The sequence below is a fragment of the Helicoverpa zea genome, chromosome 6 (assembly GCF_022581195.2).
Source record: "Helicoverpa zea isolate HzStark_Cry1AcR chromosome 6, ilHelZeax1.1, whole genome shotgun sequence".
In the NCBI taxonomy this organism is placed as follows: Eukaryota; Metazoa; Arthropoda; class Insecta; order Lepidoptera; family Noctuidae; genus Helicoverpa; species Helicoverpa zea.
Window position 1 is genome coordinate 3425961 of NC_061457.1, and position 27949 is coordinate 3453909.

The 27949-nt window shown below is 34.1% G+C and overlaps 1 protein-coding gene across 1 annotated transcript in view; it reads right to left on the reverse strand.

Moving 5' to 3' along the window:
- LOC124630994 overlaps positions 1–27949 on the reverse strand; it is a 133487-nt gene that overhangs the window by 100753 nt on the left and 4785 nt on the right. The window lies entirely within an intron of this gene.

Here is a 27949-nt window from a genome sequence, read left to right on the forward strand (position 1 = left end):
TACAACACGTTTTACCAACAAAATAAATTAACAATGCAATTTCAAACACATTCCAGAATGTTCTCAAAACAAAAGATCATCATCGTTCCTAACTTATACCGTACCCACAACAAACTCAGGAGCCAGAGGTTACAAAACTTGATTAGAATCATAAGCAAACACCAAGATCATGTTTGCTTTTAATTTCGTTTTGCTGTAATCATCATCTGCCTAGCCTTTTCGTTTTGCTGTAATTATCTATACTAATATTATAAAGAGGAAAACGTTGTTTGTTTGTTTGTAATGGATAAACTCAAAAACGACTGAACCGATTTTATATATTCTTTCTCCATTAGAAAGCTATATTATCTGCGAGTAACATAGGCTATATTTTATCCGGTGCGGGCAGTAGCTCCCACGGGACGCGGGTGAAACCGCGGGAAAACGGCTAGTGCAGTTACATATCGTCATTCAGTCTTATTTGGTCCAGTTGCGATAATATCGCGTTTGTTTACGTTTTGTTGATCTGGATATGTAGATATTGTGGCTTTGTATGTTCACTGGCAATGCTGGTTTAATGAGCGTGTTTTTTCTAGAAAATACCACTGACTCGATATCTGTTTTTAACAAATGTTAGAACAATGAATATACAACTTACAACTAACTTATTACCTACTATGTACTCTCTTGGGTACACTCCCGGTGGGCAGAGATGAGGAGTTTTTTGATGCATTTTTTTAAATATTTACAGTAAGTGTACATAGTAGAACAATTCATGAATATGGAAATGTGTTTTGACGAAACCAATCTAAAGGTATGGAAAAAATCTGGGAACAGTCAAAATGGAACTGGAATATAGAATTTGTTCAAAGTGACAACGATAAAAATCTCAATACACTTAAAACACCAAAGAAACCCCATAAAAATCAAACATAATTCAATATCTCTACAAAAAACTTTTCAATATAACCTCGTCCGTCACTTGGCAACTAGAAAACTTCTTGTCCCCCGGGTTTCCACTGAATAGCGGTATTTTAACTGGAATTCTCATCAATCTTGCTGGGAACTGCCTCAGTGACATCTTTTCATGCTACCCGTACTCTGTATTGAAACGAGTTGAATAGACAAATTCTGTGTTTCTCAAAATTGTCCACTGCAGATATTAATGTAAGTGATAGACGATTATGGGGAATGGATTAAATTATGGGTTGTAGATGGGTATTTGGGCAGGAATTGGCGGATTCGTGTATTGTGATGAAGGTGTGGTGAGTTCGCCTCGATAATCCTCTGTCACGTAATAAACTGCATTACAACGCATACGCACTCAAATAATAATGAAAGAAGAAAACAAATATAAAAATAACAAGATATTATTTAAATTAAATTAATTATGCATAGGTACTGCTGTGTCTCTAGGTTTATTCATAAAGTCTTCGAAAGCATCTATTTTTAGAAGAATTATTTGGCAGTAGATATCACTTTGAATGGGACCCACACTAATCAGACCGAGTCCCAAAAAAGGAGGTCAAAGTAAGATCTATTGGACAGCGGAGTGGTAATGTTACTTCAGTCTGAATTGACGATTAATGAGCTATACATGTGGTGGGAAAAAATCGAGTGAGACCGAAATGTGTTATGTTGTACCTATCTGTCCTTACTTATAAAAAATGCTGATCATAAGACCCTAATACACTTTTGTGCAACAAATAAATACAGATTCTGATTCTGACGTAATGAAAAGAGTAACCGGATAAAAATCCTATCTTCAGCTCCAAAGTTCACCATGCATTTCATCTTAATGGGTTGAGCTGTTTCAGATTGAAAGTGAAACTAACAGACTAACATTTGCATGTTTTTAAACTTTTAAAATACTGAGGTAAGTAAGCATAAACTAGTTTAATGCATTTAGTTATTTCATGATGCAATGGAATAATACATTTAGTAGCTATATTAAGCTTATTCTAGGTTGATACTAGTCCAAAGTTTTATGAGCTGTATAAAAATATTTTCAACTGTGATTTCCCCGGTGATTCAAATACGAGTCTAAAAGGATAGGCGTTTTGAAATTAGTATGAGATTTGATAATATAAAGTAGTTTCTAAATATTTTGTATATCGATACGGGTTCGTTATGAGATGTAATTATTTATAAATTGATGTTAAATTCTATGGTTCAATTCATGTAGAGAAGATAATTTACTTACGATTTTTTTTCTAGATCATTTAGCTCAGCTCACTAATAAAAGCTAAAAAATATCAATAAAACATGTTTTTCAACTAAATATATTTAAAGTAAAAACAGATTTAGAAACACTAATGTTATTATCTTATCTAATAATAAATATAGGAGATATTTATAATTCCTCTACGAACTCAAATTGAATCAGGCGTGGGTCGATGTTTTGATTTTCATACTACCCTACGCACATTTCTTGTAAATAAATAGAATTTTCATGACATTCCCTGCCATATTTTCCATGAAAAACAGTTACAGATTTTGTTAAGAAAATATGGGTAGAATGACTTTAACTTAGTTTTGGGAGTTCTCAGAAATATTGTACGGGATGAAGATGAGTTGTGTTTGTTAATGTTTACAACTAGAATAGGTATTAGGACCGGTCGTATTAGACTTATCAATTAATATTTTTGTATATTGTAAGTATATCAATTCGATTACCTGACGACTTGATCAAATATTCTGGAAGTATCGAGATTGATTTAAAATTTCAGTGACGAAAATAATTCACCACCCACCCATTAATTATTATCGGATAAAATATAGGTACTCGAAGCAAAGACTAAATAATGACAGAATGACTTAGTCATTGTGAATAAATTGGGTTTCCATAAAATTCGTACGAAAGGACCACTTCTTATCAATAGCAAACAAGTACTTTTATTACACATTTCATATAAAGATCAAAGAGAATCTAAAGGTCATCTCCCAATAACCTTTGACCATGTTACTTAATATTATATATCCAAATAAACATCATTACTACTAATAAGAAAAACGTATTATTTACTTACGATATGACTATAAAAAGCCCGAGGTCGCCATTTCCGCACGAATAAAAGGAAAAATATCAATTAATCATAAGTTCTTTTGTTTTGCTCGCTCCATTGTCGTGTATTCACAGAGTATCTTTGTTATATAGGGTGACTGGCGATTTAAATCGTTTCGGCAAAGAACACTTTGGAGTAAAAACATTTAGAGAATCAAAATAATTTTTGGCTTTGTTTTCTTCGATATAAATAAAAAAAACTCGAAGATCGTACCTAATGCGAGCTTTACACAGAAGTCAGATTTCAAAATGCTTTAGATATTTTATGTAACCACTATATTCTTACAGTAAACCCCTGTGGCACGTAAGTTGATATAGTCTTCCGTTTTATCAATTGGTGCCGGAACTCGCCGACATTTACTGTAGAATATGAAAATGTACTACAATCTAGAGGTACCAAGAGGTTAAGCATTAAATTCCAAATACGCATTTTTTTGTTTTATTTAACAGCCAGGAATAGTGGAAGTAACACTGATGTGCACCATTTAATTACAACAATAACCAAACCATATCCAGCTGTGTAGGTACTTGCTATTCATTAGCCAAATCGGCGATTTGACAATTGAAAATGGTTCGGTTATCGTTATAGTCTAATTGACTCGCCTTTTATCTTCAACCAGCAAAAATTAAGACTCATCCTACATTTCTGTCTTAACCAAAAGAAGGCCCGATTACACGATCACCAATAACACCCTTTGTGTACCAGGAACACATAACGCTCAGGATATACGCCCAATCACCTTATCTAAACAGGCGTACACATTCTATTCATAGCGACCGCATGTCATATCGTGCCTATAATAATTCTATGGACCTCTCTCACCCTTGTCAAGTATGCGCGATCTTCTAACGATAAGTTATTTGGATTGATGGCACCCTTTGGGGTAATTCTATGTACGTAATTTCTTAATAGCTGCTCCGTTTTTTTGATGTTTTAAGGTGCCTTATATGTATGTTATTCGAAAGAATCCATGTTTCAGGATACCGACTTGCTTCGAATTGTATAAGAGATTTTTCACAATGTATTAACATGGTTTTTGTTATCTGGAATTACGGGTTGCTATAAGTAGACCCTTCATGAACATGCCATTATACTGGTACTCAAAGATATTTCCAGCTTACATAGGTTAAAGTCCATTTAACTGTTATGGAACTGTTTATCACAATTGAATGTACACTATGTACATATGTAGGTACGTAGCTATCCGTCAGCTGCACAAAGCTTAATTAAAATTAAAGGTTCATTAAATCTATTGATAACACATTTTATCTTGTTGACAAATAAAGTGTTAACAATAAATTTCAAGAAGCTTTAACTTTAATGGAGCTTTGTGCAACTGACGGTATATCCAGTACTGATTAGGCATTTACTAATTAAACCATTTCACGTCTTAATTCGCCTTAATTTACCTTCAGAATGTAATTACATGGCCAATTTAAGTTTACCAAAGTCTTACACGTGCTCTTAATGTCATTAAAACTCCCGTTAATTTATCGCAAGGAATTCAAGACTAAACTTAATGATATTAAAATGACTTTATTTTAATAGCCTGTCTTTGGTGTAATTTTGGAATACCTGCGTTTAATTTTCTCTTCTCTTCAACACTTACTAGTGAAGGTAAATACGGGAGTATTTACCTTCACCAAAATAAATATAGGTAAACATTATTCAAGTAGAAAATTATTATTATCTATAAGCAAGCTAACATCATCATCTGTCTAACCTTTTTTACCAATTATGTTGGGGTTGGCTTCAATAAGATCAAGTTAATGTTCCCCATCTCTAAAGTAAGTATTATTTTCATAACTTCGGTAACAAAAGTAAAATGTTTTTACTTTTTCTATCACAACAAATACTTACTGGCCACTTGTAAATGCAAATGAACCATAAACTAAGTCAGTACCTACAGGTCATTCGGCCACGTTCCCTCTTTAAAGTCAAGTAATATAGAACTTTTGCGGTTAGCACGCGAAGCCGGCTTTGTTAGATATTTTTTGCAACCACGCGAGCATAACTGGCTGTTAATTTAGTAAAATTATAATATATTTAAAGAAGAAATATTTGTTAGCAAAACAGTTTTGTTAATGATAATTTTCGAGTTAATAATTAAAGACTGGTCCAAGACAGATAGATTAGAAAAGAGCAAAGTTCTGCATTGTATTTCAACATATTATATGTACAGGTAGTTGTGAAAATTTGTGAAAATACGCCAAGTAATAATTTTGGGTTATTAGAGTGATTTTAAAAGTAGTTCATCGATAAGCTGGCCCTTACAGCTTACAAAGATAGCAAAAAATTTCATAAAAAAAAAAATAATTAAAACAAAACAAACTAATATTAACAACAATCTAATAAATCTTTGTACTAAACAAAGGCCGCAATATAACCTGACCCTAGTCTAGTGTTTGCTTTGTGTGTCCACTAGGGCAGCGAGTTTACCCACACGTTCCAAGCCACCAGCCACAGTGTTTGTTCAGTCGATGAAACGGCGAGCGAATAGCAAAATAAAACTGTTAGCTAATGAATAGCGGTTTTAATGGCCCCACATTGTTGATGGTTGATTGTTTTAATTTTGCTTTGAATTTTAATGGTTTGTTTGGCATATAATAATAATGTCATTGGAATTTAATAGATTTTTTTTCTGTGTGTTAATCTTTATTTATAGGCAAAATGTATTTTAGGAACTTATGAGATGACGGAAGATGCAAATATGGAAGAGTTAGACATGCCACTAATAATACTACCTCTACTATTAACTAAAATAATGGTGTATTTATTTAATAACAATGTTCTGTAGAAAGATATTTCTTTTTCAATTGTTCAACCTAAAATTCTTCTTTATTTATGCTTATCATCTATTTTCATTTATCTTACCCCACAAAATATTCTACAGATGATTTATAACACCACACAATATTTCAAAAAAAAAATACACCGTTTACCCAGCAAAAGCCCTTAACTCCTAGCACCTAAAGCACTCAGGTAGCGAGTCGAATTAACACGTTAGGCTCGTATTAACGCCTATTAAGCAAATTGGATGCTAATTCAAGTAGTGTTCTCTCAGTAGGAAATGGAACTGAAAGCACGGATTGCAGATAAAGTATCAAAAACTATTTTTTGTGGTGTACTTACCGCTGTGGTGGTAATTGCAGTTTTGGGAGAAATTGAATTTATTGCAGAGAATTTTTTAATCTAAAATTGATAGGGAAAATTTTCTTGTTTTCAATTCATTGTGTCTTTTGTTTTAATTAGATGATGGTTTGAAAGAGTTATCTGAGGGCTCCAAAAGTAATAAGAGTGAGCCAGTAAATTCTCTTTCACTGTTCTAACACATATTAACTGATTTCTTCTACAACTAAATTAAAAATATAAATTATTACGAAAATTACACAGAGTATCATGTACCTAAATATGTACCTTTACCTATTATAACATCCTATGTATCTACTCATAATTGCAATAAATATTTGAAGTTTGAAGTTATATTTTCAAAAACTTTCACTCAAAAACACTAAGAAATTATGTACTCATAGCCCTTATAGCTAAAACGAATTTCTTGTACCACCTTGATGAAACGTAAACTCAAATTGTATATTGTATGTTACCTCCAGTCAGTAATGTACGGAGTTTAGCCGACATTCCGAGGTTGCGGCCAAAAGCACGGATTGGAGATAAAAGTATCAAGCAGCGTTACGTGACCCCCGTTTTACTGCTAAACTTATGTGGGTTACGTAGGCGCTGAAAAGTTATCTCTGTGGTACCTTTGTACGTATTTTGTTGAAATTATTGCGGATATATGTATAAAGAGTAATACAACTAAGTATGCTTGCAATTTCCAAAGTTGGATTTTGAAGGCGCTGGGTTTTAATGGAACTACATATTATCTCGTGCATGGTAGTGTTTCGTGTCCGTACCTATATTTTGTCAAAAGTAAATCTCTGATAGCCAACTTCAGAAAGACGAAGTAATTTGATTTCTTATTATAACAGGAATGTCCTTTTAACTTCATTGCGATCAACCGTTTAGCTTTTTCCCAACAATGTTGTGGTCAGTTTTAATCCTGACCGAATGCAGCTGAGTAGGTACTAATGTTTTACATAGAGTGACTGTCTATCACACCTCCTCAACCTAGTTATCCGGCCTAACCTACATCGCTCGCGGTATATTAAGTAATTTTCATACCATATTTTATCCCCACTAGTTTAGCAGTTAAGCCATGATAACATAATAAAGTTATTTTAACATTTTACAATATTCAAGTTATTATAGAACGCTGCACGTGGCTTCCTGTCCGTTTAAAGAGGTTTAAAGCCTCCACGAGTGGTGATACTTGAATGTACGCTCATGGCCGGAGCTGCTCTAATATTTTCCTGACAGGAACATTTTACGGTACTTTAGCAAGGCATTTTAGTTGGTACGGATAGCAGCGGTGATTTATAAAACATGTTGTTTATAATCTTAAATAACCCTGGGCTGATATTAGTAGCAAATTAATGCTCTATCCACTGCACCCCTTTTCACCATCATCATCATGCTGAACATAGGCCTCCCCCTTAGATCTCCACACATACCTGTTGGAGGCGACCTGCATCCAGCGTCTTCCGGTGACCTTTTTTAAGGTCGTCTGCGCCCCTTTTACTAGACTCTGAATATTTTAATTTTGTTTCGTATTGACACACACAAAATGGTAGTTATATATTCTACTTTAATTTATGTAATTACTTTGATGTATAATAAATTAATTAAACTTCATGTACACAAGATGATGGATTGGCGGATTTAATGCCACGAGGCATTCTTTGCCAGTCAACCATTGTGTTAAAGGGATATGACAAAACACATAGGTATAGGATCCAAAAGACTTTCTACAACGTTTATTAATTCTTGTCCCTATTTCACATACATTCCTATTTTTACATCTACCAGCCAGTGATACATTTCCAATCGTCAAATCGAAACTCATTCATCCATAAATTCATTTAATTAATGCTTGTGACTGCAACATCTCAAAGACTCAATCCTTTGGAGAAATTGATAACACTGCAGCTAGAATTCCTAGCGTTTGCTTATTCACGTGAACGTAACACGGTATTGTGTCAGTACTATTCGGAGGGAATCCAATGTCGTTGCGTATTTTAGATGGTACTGTGAAAACCTGAACTAAGATTTCCTACGAACATGTTAGATTTGCCTACTGTAATGGTAAAAGTTCGAACATTGATTACGGTGACCGTTTATTTCTACCGACTAACCTCAAAACAACTAGGTAGGTATACCTCTATATTGGGAAATGAACATGACATTTACAAAGCATCACTGGTAAAAAAAAAAAAAAACAATTTATTTAATTTTCCATTTTATATATTTATTCTTACATTTACTATCCTAATGTCAACGAATATTCGGGCTTTTACTGTAATTGTAAACACAAATCATGCATCGTAATTCTTTGGCACCGAACGAGACACTTAGCATGAGCTTTGACTTTTGCGAGATTGAAAATATCAACATTGTCAAGTATTCAGTGTTTTAAAAGATAACATGAATTTCGGACTGACATAGAGAAGGTAGCTGGCAAACAAAGCTACTGAGGCATCTAAAACATAGAAGTAGAGAAAATTACAAGCCTGCGTATGCCGATATATCTCCCGTCCTATTTAGAATCGCAAGGGTCCTATCAAAGCGGCCTTAAGCTAACTTTAAACTTAAACAAAAGGTCTCTTCACAGTGTAATAACATTAGCATGTTTAGTTTGAACAACTGGAAATGTGAGCTCTTTAAACTTAATGCTGTGCTGTAGACTGTGGCCATTATCACGAATGAGCGTCAGGGTAAGGACCTCTATTTGAGGAATTTAATCCGTAAATAGGATTATGAACTGGTGCTGAAACTTTCGGGTATAAAGTACCTTCCTAATGACGTAATGATGGGAACAAGGAAGGGTGCGTTAAGTTGCTAGAACTCCTTAAAAAAGGTTTCTTTATTTTTTAAGACTTGTTTTGAATTCTGTTCCTGAGTAACAAAGGCTATATTTTATCTGGGTTCGAAAGAAGTACAGGAAGAAGAAACCATGGGAAAACAGCTAAGTTTACAGTAAATACGTAATTGGTGCAGCCGCACACCTAGGTGTAGCTGCTATGATAAAGTCTAGACCTGGTTCTAACCGAAGATAACAAACCGGTTACATCTAGTTTTAGCAGGTTAAACCTAGGTGTAGCACTTCGGGCTTTAGCCGTAACATATTCACAGATTAAATGACAGAAAGATTTTTGCTGACCCAGATTCATAGTCGTCGAGTGCAGAAAGAAAAAAATACAAAAAGGATAGGACAGAATTCCCAATGGAAATTATGGGAAAAGTAACATTCTACGCAAAACTCAATAGATCACATTTTAACTGAAAGAAGCTTCGACTTTTTCCTTTACATTTTCTTTCATTATCTGATTGAACAGTTAAGTAATGTTCCTTAGAAAATGTTATGGAAATACATACTATAAGCTTCAAAGCTGCTTAACAGGTCTTTGATCGAAGTCTCAAAATAATATTTGTAGAGGAACAAAATGTGAACATATTTTCCAAGCTTCTTTTCTTTATTCGAAGTGTAACATTTCTTTCAAACTTCTACTTTAGCGGGAGATGTCAGATGTTGTTCATCCTCTCCAAGCATGGTTTCAAAGTCTCAACTTTTCCATTAACATTGCTGTGGTTTCAACTGCAGATACAGAAGTTTAGGGGCTACTTTCTTCAGTTTTTACGCTTTATGTAGTAATAGATCTTGAATAATGTAACCTGGAAAAAATAAAAAGGCTGACCCTTAACTTGAGCAACTTTTTCATTCTCATACGTTCCAACCCTATCTTTCAATCCAGATTTAATATCGACAAATAATCAAAACAAATATTACAAAGACATTAGATTATAAGCGAACCCCTGTCAAGACGTCACCAATTTCGATACTATCCACTCGTCCCATTTCTTGACAAAGTTATTGCTTCGCTATCTGATCAACACGAGCTCCTTATTGGAAACTTGTCAAACGTTAGGTGTGACGGCTCGCGGAAGCTCTGATCAGGGCCACGAGACATCGGTCACATAGTTCGGGAAGCCTGTACCACTCTAGCCTGAAATGTGCAAGCATTTTTATAGAATTTCGGACGTGTCCTATCTGTTGACCAAAACGCAACCGCTTTGAGTGGTAGCGCCAACTAACGGCAAAATGAACGCCAATATTTCTTTTCGTAAATGGCAGGCGTAACTGTCATCGGAGATCGTGTAGATTTTTTCTGGCGAGTATTTTTTGTAGAGGTTTTTTTTGCTGTTGGCAAACTAACCTACAATTTACCTGATGGTGAGCAGACGATATGTACTGACAAATAAAAAACCCTTGTCATAAAGTCTTATTTTTTGTGTGATGGATACACATTTTATCACAAAAATATGGTCTGCCGCTAATTCAAACAACATCTATCATGACACCTCTCAGAATGATGGAATACAGTACACGTTGAATGTCTTTGTTAGCCATCTTATAAATGAATCTAGATGCTAAATCTTTTGATAACATTATTCCCTTAACACAGTTTAAGCTACAAAGGCCTCTTTCAAACAATTTAAGATGTCTTAGTCTGGTAGCCTTTGGAATACAGTGTTTTCAATCTAAACCAGGCCAGTGTTCTTATTTTGAAGATTAAACAGATTATTGAAACTTGAAGACAATGAGGTCAGGATACTTTGTTCCTCTAGCTTCTTTAAACAACAGTACTAATAGCAACAACACAGTACCTTTTATAAAAGTACTTTTGCTCATTTGTTTTTCAACACTAGATATTGGACAGGAGTAGAATCAGTAACGCTTTTTACCAAAGTTTTTACCCAAAACCACAGAGAAAGTGTTTCTATGATAACCGAGCAAATTCCTCTTCTCAGTTAATATGACCAAAGATTTAATGGAAGAAAACGACTCACAAGGCGCCTACTTTCAAAAGTTACGAAGTTCTGGTGTCAAAGTTACTTTGCTCTCGAATTCTTGCAAACATGCCATGAGAAATGTACAGCAAATTATTGGCTGTACGTCCGAAGACTTTAGAGATAAAAGTATTTAATTTTAACTTTTGCCAATGGAAATCGGTAACCATGTTCGACGAACAGGCATACTTTTGAATAATAAGCATTAAGATTATATGTAGGTACATGGAGATGTTACTTAGAAGATGACGTTAGACGAAGGAATATCATACAGAAGAGGAAGACATGCTGACAGCAAGTGAAAAAACACATAAGTGTAAAGTAAATCTTCTCTCTTCAAGTAATTCTTCTTTATATCGTTAACCAAGTGCATCATTTTCTTGACCAGAGCTTTCAGTTTTATTAAATTTTCTATTAATTCATTCAATCTTCCACTAACACAATGAAGTGTCCATTTTGAAAAAAACAAATAGTTAATCCCATTTTGAAGGTAAATAGACCAATATTTATTATCCTGCAGATAGGAATAGGGCCAATCTAAGGTTTCCGGGTTTAGGCGATTAAGCTGGATTTCAACTTTGGGAAATACATTGAAGGGGCTTAATTAGAGGTCATGGGGCTATCGAATAGATAGTCGAGCGGAATCGATTGCTACTCGCAGGGCATTCAGTCCTTATCTATCGATAAAGTTGATATTGTCCGTCATTTGGGTGTTTCATTTAAATTCATATTGTTTGTTTGGATTAGATTCGTATAACGATGCAGAAGTGTTGGCTGACTTTGACTACCCAATATTATCACGAGGAACTATTTATTTTAAAGAAATGGGAAGATTCGTTTGGACTTTATTCGTCTTTGCTTTTCCAGTCTACATTTCATGTGAGAAAGACAAGGCCATTAATCAAATTCGACCTTTTAAAACCTAATATGCTCTACATTTCGCAGTCATAAGTTATTCAAATGCAAAGATTCCATGCTAGGTATGTGAATTTATAAAATCGTAAATCTTTTGCCGTACAACACACAAACGTAAGATCCGTGGATATGTCACATAAAGCCCATGCTTTATGAGGTTCTCTGGTGCTCTGGTTTTTATGGTCAGGAATATGTTCATACTGATTCACGGTAACTACATGATAGATATGATTTTTGAAAATAAACTTTTATAGGAATTTATACTTCAGTTATAAAGCAATTTTCAGTTAAAAAGTTATTCAAACCCGCCCCAGTTGAACAAACGCTAAACAAATTTTAAGCTGAAACACATATAATGGTTGATATTTCGCCGAGACTAACTGAAATCGCATCAAGCATTCCGCTGTCCATATCGCGTGACAAAAAACAACAGCTCGGCTAAAACAACATGGCCGATGTATTAAAACGAAGTACGAGGTGGCCAAACAACATGAAATTTGAATAATCCCGCCCGGCTGTCCCGCTTTGGCTCGCCAGAATAACGCTAATATAACCACGTATTACATTTCTGTGACGTCATATTTAGCATATTTCGTGCTAAATACTGACGTAATATCATAACAAGTACGACTGTACGTTTTTGTTGCTTTGGCTATGGAATTTCTGTAATCATTAACTGTAATTCTACTTGTATGCTTTACCAGTTTCACGAACAAAATCTATGTGCTTTCCAAAGTTTCATGTGTTTCGGTCCCAAAATTTTACCAAAAGACATGAAAACGTGAAACACACAGCCTATATATATATACATATAATGATATGCCACGGGAGGAAAGACGATTAAAAGAGGCAAAACCTACGGATTTCCTACCAGGAACTCGGGCGTTAAGAGACAATACACTAGTTTCGACGTGACAACGTGCTCTGGATGCAGACAATTTGAATAGTGCACCATCCGTTCTGATGAAACCGTAATATATTCTACACAGGTACAAAGATTCGGGCTAACACAATTTCGGGATCGAGTTGTTTTGAATATCGATTTTGTGTTTGTTCTTGGAGGGAAACAAACGCTTGTCCTGTAGACTTCTATGGGAGACTTTCTTTTCCAAAACAAGGGACATATTCACATTAGCGTAGTCCAAGTTCCAGTAAGGACGAGAGATCTATATTATCCTTTTAAAGAATTCCTATCATCAAGGCAGCTACATTAGATCTATATGAGTTCCTAGAAATAGAAATAAACTGAAAGGCACGTACACCTGTAGGAAACATTCCTGCAAAACTTTCTATTTATTAATAAAGTTTGAAACGAACTATATAGCAGGGTATTTCCTTAAGTCTCATACTGTATTAGTTTTGTATAGAAAATCATCTTTATTCTGTTAGCATTCTTCAGACACAATTCTGTAAGCCACGGGAGGTCTCATACGCAATCCAAATAATATAGACTGTAGGTATAACACAAACCTACCTTTATGTGCGTAGGTTTAATTCAGTATCTTAGCTATTCTTTTTATTTAGGATTGATATATTTAATCGATTTTTCATATTGTATTTGTTGTTAGCCTTGAATTTGGATTACCTAAGCCCGGTCGTCTTTAGACATGAGTTCAAAATGATGGCAGTCAAAACACGTACCTATAGCAAAGGAATCTGTTTGCGATGAACTTAAAAACTACTGCACGCATTTTCATGAAATTTTCACCAATGGATAGAACGAATATTATTGGGAGCAATATGATTGAAGGAAGATCATGCTGAAATTACTTTGAGAAATAAACTCAAGGTTTAGAAATAATAGCAGTTAAGCTCTGAATAGAAAATAATACTCTTCAAGTAGGTCTCGTTATTAGGCAATTAGGTATGTGAAGGCAAAGTTGACAGGCTGTCGACTATTTATCGATCCGAGTCTAGCATAATGGTAGCTGCTAACAACTCTTCTATAAATACCCATATGGCTACTCTTTTATTCTAGGGAAAACCAACAAATTAAATGAATCGATTGATATACTTGATATATGTATATGTATAATCTACAAAAAAGCCTTCTTCTCTGAATAAATAGGTACTAGCTTGCTGTGCCCATCGGGGTCCATCATTGTGTCAACATTTTTATTTTTCCTCCTTTATGTACATTATGCAACAAACCATATGAATATACCAATATACCATATGACCAATATCATGCAAGCATATATTGGTATTTTAGAACACGTGTTTCTGTAATTTACAACTATGCAAAGAGCTTAAAAAGGAACAAGCGTAGGTTTTAGTCAGTGAAAGTCTGACACTTCCAAACGACCACTGCTAAGAAAGATCATCTAATAATATCCAATAATCCAAAAAAATACACGATTTTCGTAGATTCATTTAAGTATTATTAAGTGATCAATACCATATTCTAAGCCGACTAATTAGGTTTTAGGTGTACAGGCATGAAATAATCCTTTTGATGCCCTTCAGTCACCTTTTAATTATCTCACGCCCACTGGCGACAAGCCTATATTCGGCCAAAACTGTATTATAATTAGACCTAGGATTAAAATCCCAGGGCCAAGCTTTGGGTGTTATTTTTATGAATCTTTTCAACGCCGATATAATTTCCTATTAAACTAAAAAAAATGGTGTGAAATATGTTTAGTATTTTGAAGGAAAAGTAAGACTAAAAGGCAATAAGTACATATCGTTTCATGGACAGAATAAACATATAAAGAGAGAAGAAAGTAAAAACAGTTTTAACGAAATTAAATAAAAAATGTATGACAAAGAATTTATCACTCAGCGTTATGATTTAATAAACTATACGAAGCAACTCTAACTGAACTACATATGTATCAGTGCTTATCCTGTAAAGTAAATCAGATGAAAGTAACACACTAGAACAAACAGCCAGCATTGCACCTCCTCTTTACAACCAGCCAACTAAAAGATACCATCTAGGCACCCCTTTGGCTACAGCGGGACTCTAATCACAAACAACAGATCAATTTAATAAACTTAAGTACTAAGCACATACCATGGAAAGGATTTTCAGAAACCAAAAACAATGATTGTAAAAAAATATAAATGCCTTCGTAATATTTTATGAAATGAAAAAAGCATAAACATATTGACACAGACAAAAAAATACATAAAAAATATAAATAGTGTAACAATGGGGTAACCACGTTATGATTCTTAACAATAAACATGCAAACTGATGCCTATATCCTGGTTATCTTGTGACATAAAGTAGATGAAAGCAACACCCACAAACAAACAGCCAGCATTACACCTCCTCTGTACAACCAGCCAACTAAAAGATACCATCTAGGCACCCCTTTGGCTACAGCAGCGAGACTCTAATCACAAACAACAGATCAATTTAATAAACCTAAGTAGGTACTAAGCACAAACCGTGGAAAGGATTTTCAGAAACTAAAAACAATGATTGTAAAAAATATAAATCGTTGTTTAATATTTTATAAAATGAAAAAAAAAGCATAAAAAACATTTAATACATAAAGAATTATAAAAGCAACACCCTAGAACAAACAGCCAGCATTATACCTCCTCTGCACAACCAGCCAACTAAAAGATACCATCTAGGCACCCCTTTGACTACAGCGGAGTCTAATCACAAACAACAGATCAATTTAATAAACCTAAGTACTAAGCACATACCATGGAGCGATCTAATCAGATCATCCCCGTCACCCACGTAGGTAGTGCTTATCGCGATGCAAATCAACCAATCGGGTACAACTAGTTAATCCATTTAGGATTGCCAATATCGAGTGCTATTAATGTTGGGATTAATTAAAATGGAAAATAATATCGTAAATGTTAGTTTATTTAAGTTTAATACGATTGAGTCGGGAGGTTTTAGCTCCAACCAAACGATGAAGATTGAAGAGTGTGGTAATAAGTGGGACATGGACCTGTACCATCTTATTTTAAAACGTGGCTTAAAACGATTTATCGCTTAGTTCAAACCATTGACTTTATGAAAGACGAAGGCTTAAATCCAGTACCTTCTAAATATGGTACTATTTTAAGACGACATTTCATAAAAAGGTGAATTAGAATTCTCTGATAAAGTAATCTTGATGTGTGGATTTTCAAAACGCTAAAGTAAAAAATGAGTACCTATGTCATTATTTTGATAGTTTCGTGTTCAGTTAACTACTCACTTCATATAAAAAAGAATCCTTATTACACATTGTGACTATAACTGTTCGATCCACGGAGAACAAAATGACTAGTGGAGATGTCATAACACAAAATCTCCTAAGAAGGAACGTTACTTGCTCCACCCTCATACGCCATTTAGAATACGTCAATCTTTGACAGATCCGCCTTGGTTTCACAAAGGACCCGAACGCCTCGTTAGTTCTAGTAACTGATCATGCCTACCGTATGTTACTTGACCTACAAGATGGTGTCCGACCTACCTGACTTATGGCATCTCTGCTCATTTTTCCTTCCTCCGTGATTCGATCCAATGAGAACGATAATTACCAATATTTGTGTCATTTTGATATTAATCAAAATACATTCCAATATGTCTTCGTTAACAAAGTAATGAAAATGCACTTTATTTTCGAAATAATATTTGCAATGTAATAATTCGTTTTGGATTTAATTCAAATAACCATTAGCTCGTATCGTAATAAAATTATATTATATGTAATGTAACTATAATAATGTTTACATTTTAGTTCATTAATACGCATTAAATAAACATCAATGTTATTATCGTTATTTGAAATTCGTTCGTTATTGTCAGAATGTATAGAGTAACCGCACAGTGCAAACTTTTAGTCGAACCATTTTGTTTGGGCTCATAAATCAGTATGAAGATGAATCATAAGTACGCACATTACCAAGATCAGGTATTTATCCGATACCTCTTTACATACTAATAGACCATAATTATACTTTAACAGAACTAATGAGAATAAGAATAGGTAATTCCAACTATTAAGTACCTACTGAAGATTTTTCAGTGACCCAATGTCCATCACGCCTCACTTACCCAATAATGTGATTCAGTATGTCGGACCAACCGCACCGACTACTCCAACGGGCCTCGTTACGGTAAGTCTTGGCTCTAGTTAGGGATCACGGCATAAATGTTTGTGATCCCGCACAAGTTGCAAGTGTGTACGGAACAAATTGCTTACATATTTACTATATGATGTGTTAGATAGATAGATACATATATTCTTTATTAGGCACACCAATAAAAAATCAACAAGAACAAACAGAAATTTTGAAGTCGGTGACACAATGGTGATGTGTAGTGTATTTTGGTCTTAATGGGTTTAAAGTTTTAAGACTACTTTACTAGCAGCGCAAGAGTAGTAGCTAGTCATTTTGGAATATTAGTTACGAGATTCAAAGATATTCAAAGGGTCTATAAAGATTTCTGTTCTGATTATTGTGCTGAAGGTCATTGTTGCTTAGATATTTTAAACGTTTTAATTTTATTTAATTATCAGGTTTTTATTTTTAGACTTTTATCATAGTTAGAGTACGATCTAATGGTTATATTACCACCTTGGTGTAATATACACCTTACCCAATTTTCCTATCTATGAATCTTTTACAATCCTAATATTATCAAGGCCAAATAAATACTTAAGTATACAAAATGGAAATAGAAAAACAGACACAAAGCCTGATACTGTGATTAAATCTGCTTGTAAACAAGAGACATACAAAATTGGGTCAAATTCCAAGTCGAGAGTAAGTCACTTTAGTCTGACGACGATGCTCCTTAAGCCTTCGTCACATTCACTAAGCGGGTGAATATTTTGCTTCGCTGAAATCAGTCTTATTTAAATAACTTCTGAGGCGGAGGAATTTTAGTGAAATCGTGATTTAGCATCAATTATATATTTATCTAGCTGCTTAAATTGCGGATGTCCTCACCAACTGAATTTGACTCTTATTGCGTTTGGTTGGTACATTCGGAGATCGTTCATATTGCGTTGTTCAACAATCTTTTGTGATATTACTACTTGAATTTCTGTACTTCATCGTTCAGTTCCTACAAATAGGTAAATGCCGTTTTTCACAAAAGCTTCCATACAGTTCATTCTTTACAACGTTAGTGTCTTGTTTCTCAATTCCTTTGTGCGCTATCCTCAGATATTAGTAAGTCTATCTTTATACGATCTTCATTGTATGATCGAAGATGTCGAATTTCCATTTATTCACCAATACGTATATTGGAAGTATATTCTGTATATTTATAGCTACGTATCATATCACATTCAAACGCACGAATGCTCAATATCAAAGCGTGGGGATGATTGCTCGCAACTCGCGGCGGAATTATGTGTATTTCCGAGTTTGGAGCTCAAGTAATACGTACAGAGAAAACTCCGAAGGAACGTCATGAATATATAGAGGCAGTTGACGAGACGCTAATCTAAATAAACCGTCCTCAAGATTGCTACAAAGAATATATTTTGGGGTTATTCGCGAACCGTCTGCGTGAATTTCTTGACTCCATTTCTTGAGTTTGTGATGGGGGTAATGTGCTTATTATATGGACTATTTATTATTTTTTTGCCAAATTGTTTTCTTAGCACCTTGTTTGCTGTTGGTGTTTCGTATGGTGGGAATTATTTCCGTCCCTTTTTGTTAACGTTGCTCAAAATTAAAGAGTTGATTTTGATTGAATTAATCAGCACCTCCTGCAAACCAACATCAATATGTTTACCTTATAATTATGAGAAGCAATGTGTTGATATGATTATTTTTTTTATCTTTATATTTTTTTATATCTTTAGGTTTCTGTCCAATACTATGCCAACCTGTAAATATGATGAAATCCATATTTTTATACATACCATTAAAACGAATTGAATAATAACGAAAAAAACGTGTTTTCAGACGATAAAATATTTATTTTCTACTTCAACACTGAACATTTAGCGAGCTGGACACCTACATGTATTTTAATTGTATAGCAAATAAAAATAAAATTCACCCGACACAACAAAAATATCAACTACATCAATATACTGCTCCGCTTTACGTTGTACAGGAATAAAAGGATTATTGAAAAAATGCAAATTGTAATAAAAATACATATACGGTCCAGTGGTTCCAAAAAAACTTATTAAAGTTCAATTTAAACGTAAAATCTAGTAGTTGACAATCGACTATTAGACCCACTGCAGACAGTAAACAGTCGATCGACAGTTGTCCTGATGGTTGGCAAACATTTTTCATTATCTAGATTCCAATCAAAGTTTTCAGTAACTCTGATACCGGCTAGATACCTGATCATTATAATGATCGTACATACCTACTACCATTCATGTTCTAACTGATTTATGAGCCCGAACAAACTGTCGGCTGACTAAAGTCTTCAGTAAAATCTAGTTATTGCCAATAAACTATAATAATAGCTAAGAGTTAGCTAAGAGTTCGGAAGACTGAAGACAACATCATTGCATCTAACGAGACCAAAACAAAATTTCCTGAAACCCCATACATCAAACGGTACGAGTAATTTCATCATTGTTATAAGAACAAGAGTCAATTACCCATCTTTGTCTTGTTAAATAAAATTGGACATTGTTTTCCGAAAACAGGAATTAAGACTGTCGTCGTATTTTGGAAATCTCGTTACAACTTATTGAACGAATGGGCCTCTTAATGCAATTTCGAAATATTTAATTACAGGGATTTCTGGAGACGAAATAATCGGATGGACTAGATAGTTTAGGGATATTATATTATATTATAGATCGAATCTCCAGAGAATCCTCTCGGAAGTAAAAATATTGACATAATTAGCGCTGTAAAGAATCAAACAATCTTTGATAAGCCAAACTCTATTTCTTAATTAGCAAGTATCATACAACACAACTAAAAATAAAGTTTTAACCTTAAATTTTTTCTCTCAAATACAGACGTCAACAACACTTGGTATAAGTATTCATCCGTTTTTACGGCCACATAAGAAAAGCCGTAATACTGTTGTCATGATAAATTAGAGCGCCACACGACTGTAATTCCACCTCCATAAGCGATACCAGGTGTGAGAAGAAATTTAGATTATATTATCCTTAACGTTGAGCATCTCTGGTGGAACGTGTGTCCGTATTATGAATCAATCTTCGTATATGTGCGTAATAATTTAGCAATTTTCTTTATTTATGTTAGGTGTTGTACGCTAACCATATTCACTTTAGGGGTAGTCTGCGAATAACAGTTGTTTGATTGATATTTAATACAATACGTTATATAAAATCAACTGAATGTAGGTCTTGGAAGGTTCTGGAACAAAGTACAAGAATATTTGTAAAATTTTTGTCCCAGAATCCATTAAATAAAACGAAACAAAAAACCTGTCCAGAACAATAGATTAAATCAAGAGAAAGTTTCAAAGTTGGCTATCGGTGCGGTACAAAACATTAGGTAATACAAAACCTTTTAGAACTTTATAATGCGGGATTTCAGCCTGAAGCTTAGGTTTCTATGTTTACAAATTTTGTAAAACTGAAGTTTTTTTAACGTGCTAATCAAACAAAGTACTGGTCCTTGTTGAAAAAAGATTATCAGTATATGAAAGAAAGAAAGAAAGAAAGAAAGAAAATCCATTTATTTCGAACACACGAATGACGCAAGAAACAAATAAATAAATATGGCACAAAACAAACAATACAGTGAACGCGTCACTCGTGCGTGAAAGGGACAGCGCTCAGCATAAATGCTGTGTCTCGCGCACGCAGGCACGAGACAACAGCGCTGGTTTTCAGCGCTGACCCACCTCGCGTCCTAGCCGGAACTACAAAACTTTAACGCTGTTTCGGCATAAATACAGTAAATAAATAAATACATATATATATAAGTAATGTAAATTTAAACAGTTACAAGAACGATGTAAACTAAACAGAAGAACACAAACTAAAAACAAAATATAACACAATATGAGAATATCAGACATAGGACATAGACAAAAAAAGAGCGAAAAATTAAAATAGTCGACCAATGAGCGTCTCGAACCATAGACAGCGCGGTAAGTGTCATGTGTCAAAGATCAGTGTCATGTGTCAAAGATCACGTCATCGGAACAGTTGTTTTTTACCCTCAGAAGACAGCGTAGGGTAATTCCGGGTACCGTCAAGGCTGCGCCATTAATATCACTCGGTGCGTCGTTTATATGGATTACGCTGATGTTTTTGGGCCCAATTCCTTTATATGTGACGGCTCTGGGTAAGGTTAAGGTAATGCGTTGATTAAATCGGGGTAAATGCTTTCGTTCGCTTATGAATGGGTTTCGGAGTCGGACGAGAGTGCCGACATGTTTGTTCGTTAAAAGAGTTAGCGTTGTGATCGTTTTGGGTTTTATAGGATTAGTAATGGAGAATAGGATAATTTCCTTGTCAGAATTTTGGTGTTGTTGAATAATTTTGTTATGTAAATTCTTCAAAAATAGCCCTATGATAACGAATAATATTTGTGTCTATTATATCGCCCTAAACGTGTCACCAAACACACACAATCCCTCTTTAATTACTAAAGTTTACTGTTTTGCCCAATTGTACACAAATAGTTAACACAAATACCTATACGGGGTCCATTTGCCAGCGCATTTTACAAACTAATCCTTGTGCTAACAACTGACCAGAACTTCTCTGCAGTGGCAGTAAGCAAATAGAAAAGGAATAACCAAACTAGTAAAAATGAAGGGCTTTTCAATAAAGTGCTGCAAATAGTGGACCAAAGCAAATGTTGGCTCAGTGATGCCCGAGGCTTAATCAAACTTGAACGTAAACAACCAATAACGACTGAATTGACGCCTCTTCTGATCACACTGAAAATATATCGGGTATGGAATTTAGATGACAACAGCTTTGTGTTTTATTTTTTATTACTGACAACATAGTTTATACATCTATACTATAGTTTATAAACTACTGAGACGATTTGAAAAATTCTTTCTCTGTTAGAAAGCTACACTCTTCTCATATAACATAGGCTATATTAGTATATAGTTCCTACAAAACACGGATGACACCGCGGCTAGTAGTTATTTTACGATGTGAGAAATTAATGAAATAATTAAAGCGTAGCAGATAAAATTGCGTAACAAAAATAAATACTGCATCACGATACCGACAAAGATAATAGTTGAGGTTATTGGACGAAGTTATGAGACAGAAATAACCATTTAATGTAAAAATATTTTAGTTAATTAAATATTTTACTCACACAAAACAGAACAGGCAAGCAATTAGTCCTCTGGGCGCGACATTTAAATGCAAATAGTTTCTTTGAAATTTTACACGTAAAATATACAAATTATGCCTTCCATTCAACACTTTTCATTATGTTTACATAGAGTAACTACGAAATAATAATATGTTACAGGAAATGTTACTTGATATGGTATCAACTGTTTTTCGTGTTTTTCCCCGAGGGTACTCCCAAACAGAATAAAATATATAGGTAGGTATCACTCGCAAATAGCGTGGATTTTAACATTTCCATTTGCAGAATTATTTTCAAAATCGTTTCAGTAGCTCCAGAGACTTAGACCTTTAGAGACCCCTACAACATCAGAAACTTAGCCAACGTATATTATTAATACATATTTAGAAGTCCAGCAAACCTTATATTCATTAATAAAAGCGAATACAATTATTTGTTTGCTCTATTATAATATTATTCGGGTAACATTAGGAAATCCTGCCTCCACTACCAGACTAATCCACCCCTACTGACCACGATAAAATGTCATCAAGCAAATCTATTTCAAGTAAACAAATAACAGAACCCGGTTTTCCCCCATTTTCCTCTATTCCCGCCCCCGGGTACGAACCCACGACCTACGCAGTCCCATGTGATTGATTCCACAGGAAAAAGTACTATTGTAGGTGTTATTTATTACTTTGATGAAGATACTCCCTTTGATATTTACTTTTAATTAAATACAAGGTGTTGATTTGCATTTGTGCCATAGTTCAGGAGGAGGACATAAAGTACGTAAATAATCGATTGGAATTACAGTAGACGGGAAATAACTAATATGCACTGCTTTTTTTGTCATTGTAATGTCGTAGTATTTCAGAAGTAATCCAATTTTATGAATGAAATTTACGAATGATCGTTGCGTATTCTTTGTGTTTGCGTTTGTGTGAGGGCGCAGCACGGTTTTAAGGCCAGTAACACACACGCCAAGTTTAAATACGGCTAGATGACATAGACGGAATTCGGAAAAAAAATAATTAAAAAAAAATTACGTACCAATTTTTTGGTTGATTTGGGTCGAGAATCATTAGCATAATTACGTCCTTGACTATGGCACGGATGCAAATCAACAGCTTGTATAGTCTGTGGGCAGCGATGTCATTGAGAGATTGCTTTAATTTACTGTAAAGGTATTAATAGATATGAATCAGTCATAGATCTATTTGGCTTTAGATGTTTGATTACTTTGATAATTGACGCAAGTGGCCAAGATTCTTCGAGGACATTCGGAAAAGATCATCGACATTTGTTTATCCAATGAAGATTGCTGGACAGTGCACTTAACTGCGTAATTAGATAAGAATATTCACTTAAATATTCAAATAGGAATTAATTTAAATTATTTATTTTTGGACTTAAAACTTCAAAAGACTTAACAAGTTTTTAATAAAATTTGCGTGTTCAGTAAAGTACTTTAAATTTCAGAAAATAAGGTTTCTTTCGCTTTATAATATAAATTGGATTAATTCCAGTGAAGTCGGCTATAAACTTTGAACTTTAGAAACTACACGGCTTAGTAAAGTTTATTTAGGCTTATTAATGCGTCTCTGTAGACGACTATGTTACGATCAGTTAGCGATAACTCGAATAAATAAATAAAAATCTTCATTAAATGATATGAATTTATCGAATGTTTTTCTATGATAAGGAATCTATAAGGATGCTTCAGAATATTTTATCGATTTGAACGCACAAACATGTGCGTAATAAATAATGGTAAGTGGCAATTTAAAAATCGAACAGCAAAACAATAACCGTCTTACCACAAAAACTTTTTAACGTCAGTTTAAGACTTGTCTAAAAAAATGTCAAATTATGACGTTGACATATGGTTCATTTTGGAGCCACATTTTTTTTAGACAAGTGTAAAACAGTGGTTAAAGTTTTTGTAGTAAGGCCATAATGGTCTTACCACAAAAACTTTTTAACGTCAGTTTAAGACTTGTCTAAAAAAATGTCAAATTATGACGTCGACATATAGTTCATTTTGGAGCCATATTTTTTATAGACAAGTGTAAAACAGTGGTTAAAGTTTTTGTAGTAAGGCCATAATAGTTTCAGATCGATTACACGGTGGAGAGCAAACTGGGCATAATTTATCGATCAGTTCTACCTCTCCATTCCAAACTAGCCGTTTTACCGCGGTTTCACCCGCGTCCCTTGGTAACTACTGCCCGTACCGGGATAAAATATAGCCTATGTTACTCGTGGATAATGTAGCTTTTGAATGGTGAAAGAATTTTTAAAAACTGTCCAGTAGTTTTTGAGCCTATTAATTACAACCAACCAAACAAATAAACAAACAAAGTTTTCCTCTTTATTATATTAGTATAGATAGTATAAAAACTATTTGAATACAAAACAGCTAGCCACAATTCCCACAAAAGTACCGAATAATAAAACGTTGCAGCTAAACAAACTTCAAAATAAATCTCTCTAAACGTTGCTATTTACGTAAACCCTTAACTTACGTCACCGCAAGCCAAGCATTATTCAAGAAAATGTTTTATTATAATCCGGGTAAAGGCCAGAAACATTAGAGCATTTAAGCAACAGGAATCGCAACCAAAAGTACTCTCTAGGCGAAATAATGTAACCTAACTAACAGTCCTGTAATACCATGTCTCTGCAAATAAACATTCTTATTCTAAAAAGAAAACTGCCAATGTAAGAGCAGGGGAAGCGGTGCAAAAAAGATAAGTTGCGCATGAACGCTACAAAATTGACAAAATACTGTTTACAAAGTATAAACTTCACACACATCATAGATGACAGCAAATGAACCTACCTCTATTAGTCAAAATTCTTCAATAGATTTCCAAACTTATCACGATAGTAGAAAAATTGTACCTAAATGTTCGATTGATAAAGACAGATTCGAGTAGGTTCCTTACTTTTCGTTTAATAGAGGGGAAAGCGCGTCCTGTTTTTTAAATGGTCTTACCCGGAACCCGTTTGCGACCTCTTTTAGATCTCCAAGGTCAAACGAAAAGCCTTAATTGGAATGTAGGCTTTCGGGAATAATTCTCTTTGATTCGTTTTTTTGCGTGTCGTGCCAAATTTTTAAAAGGAATGACGAATGACCCTTTGAATTATAATTAAGATGGTGGAACAAAAGATTTTGCTATCGCCAGTCAGGAGTCAGCATTTTGAGGTTGAATTTGTAAATGGTGTTAGAAAAAATAATTTCATACCTTTTTGGTTGGTGGCACACCTACTCACAAATTATTGTGGTAATAAGGTATTAACTATTTTATTTAATTACTCTGATCGGCAAATGTTAATTTAAAAAAAAACACTTAGAGACAAGCCCCGTTATTTTTTGTTATTAAGTCAAAATAAAAATTATTGAAAAAATTAAGATATAGCTTCATAATATTGCTACTCAATCAATGTAATAATAGGTACAAAGTTTTTAAACCCAACGTAATTTAATACGGCCATTGTTATTTTTTTCTTTTGTTCAGCTCAGCACTGGCGTTTAATTTATTAACGAATAAATGTGTCGTTTTGTTCCTAAAACAATGCCCCAGTGACTTTAAATACAAAGCTAAAATGTTTGGGTTTTATAATAAAACGATTGCTTTTGGTACGCTTAGGTTCACAAAATATGGGCACATTAAACAGATTTAGTTTGGAGAACAAAATATTGTAAGTAATTTAATTTAAAAGGCGTACCTATAATATTCAAAGTTTAGGCTGTTAGCCCTAAAATATTCTAGAAGCGTAACTTCTCACACGATGCTGCGGTGATACCCTACGTTCCTCTTCACGGTAAAGTCTAGATGACATAATCTTAAGAGCTGTTGAACTTTTGATAACTTTCAACGACCTTAGAAAACGTTTCTGTAAGAGCTTAAAAGTGTATGAATTTATTACTCTGAAAGGAATCGTCTCGTGTGAAAGTTTTTGTATGGAGGCTTACCACGGGATGAGAGGTTTTATTTCAAAGCATTTAAATATTGCCGAGGTTTGAGAATTCCTTTGTATTAAGTGATAAAAAAAATCATCTGATATTAATAAAGATAGCTGTATAGCTTGGACACAAACAAATAGTTCAAGATGAAGAGGATAAAATACAATCAAAATCAGATGAACAAGGAAGCTACAAACAGCACCATAATCCTTTCGCAACTGAACAGAATTTCTATAGAAATGGAACAAAATAATATCCCAATCCTATTTACTGCGTCCCCCTTCCAAACAAATCAAACTGTAATAAACTTCCTAATCAATTCATCCCATCCTTTACAAATGACGAAACTGAATCAAACTCGAATTTGTAAACTGGACATCATTTGTTTAATACAACAAACAAAAACAATTCAAGGATCTCGACGAGTAGCAGAACAGATTACGCACCATTGATCATATATTTTGAAAACAATAGTTTTAAATGGTTGTGTAGTGTAAACATAGTTGTAGTTGTTGTTAGATAAACATTATGACTTCATAGAGTAGGTGCTAGAAAAATATTTGTTACAGTTATCTATTTGTATTTGCATCTGCTGAAAATCTGCTGTATCACCTAATTGCTTAGGTTTGACGAAATTATGCATAATATCATCATGCACGTCACTGTCAAAGGATATTGTCCCCAAGACTGGCTAAATAGCAACCAAAGAGGTTGGCAGTATGTTTAAGAAGAATTTCATTTATGGTAGCAGTTGAAATTTTTACTGCTGTAATCAACAATGAATTGCTTTACAAACATTTTAACATAGCAGTTAAAATCATTACTTAACCAACTCGTTTGTGCCGTTCATGAATATGTAAGGAGTGAATTCATATCATAATTCATGTCATTCATGAGGATTCACGGTGAATTACACTTCAACGGACCATGTATTATATGCCTCGCTAAAACATCCCCTGGGTGCCTCCGTTACATCCCCAGATCTGACGTATTATCTCACATTTCATATTCCCGCTGAAGGTCCCTAGACTAAGGTCTATATTGTTAGTGCTACGTAGATTGATCTGTCTGTAATATGACCTTATCTGTTGTTTGTTGAAGTTGAGAAATGGGCTTTTGAAAAATAAAATAAACTGATCATGTAGACTGATTAAATAAATATTGACGTTGATAAGATTTTCATCTAGAACAATAATAATAATGAATCCGTGACATGTGTAGGTATAATGAATACAAAAGTTAATTATGCTAAAGCTGAATGTAATCTGTGAAATGCTGCTAGAAAACTTTAAGTCGAGGGTATCAAAAATGTTGCACTAATGACTAAATAATGTCCATATACATAGTTCCTTTTATCGCTCTCACCCAAAATTCTGTACAATATTTTCGCTGCGCTCACATTAAATATTGTAGTGTTCATTATACTCATTTGGCGAATTTCTCTCGTGGGATAGATTAAAAACTCAAGCGTTAACAATGGCCGACTTCACATATAGCTAGACGTTATGGCTTTTATAGAAGAGTAATTAACGAGCGCCGTTAATAATAATCACTTTCGGCAATTAATCGAGAATGTGTTAAGCGTTTATGAGCTTTACGAATAAATCATCGATGTATACTTATGAATGATTTTATGTAATGTCCATTAGTATAAACGCAAGTATCGCTTTATAATCTTTATAATCAGTGAAAAATAGGTGTGATGTTAGTTGTAGGTACATATTTTGCTTGAATTTTGGATTACATAGTTTCAAAATCGCGCCTTATGGAAAATCTTTTGTCAGACAGTACAAAAATTAGCTCCCATTATGAAACAAAATTGAATGAATATCAACAAAATTGAAAAGGA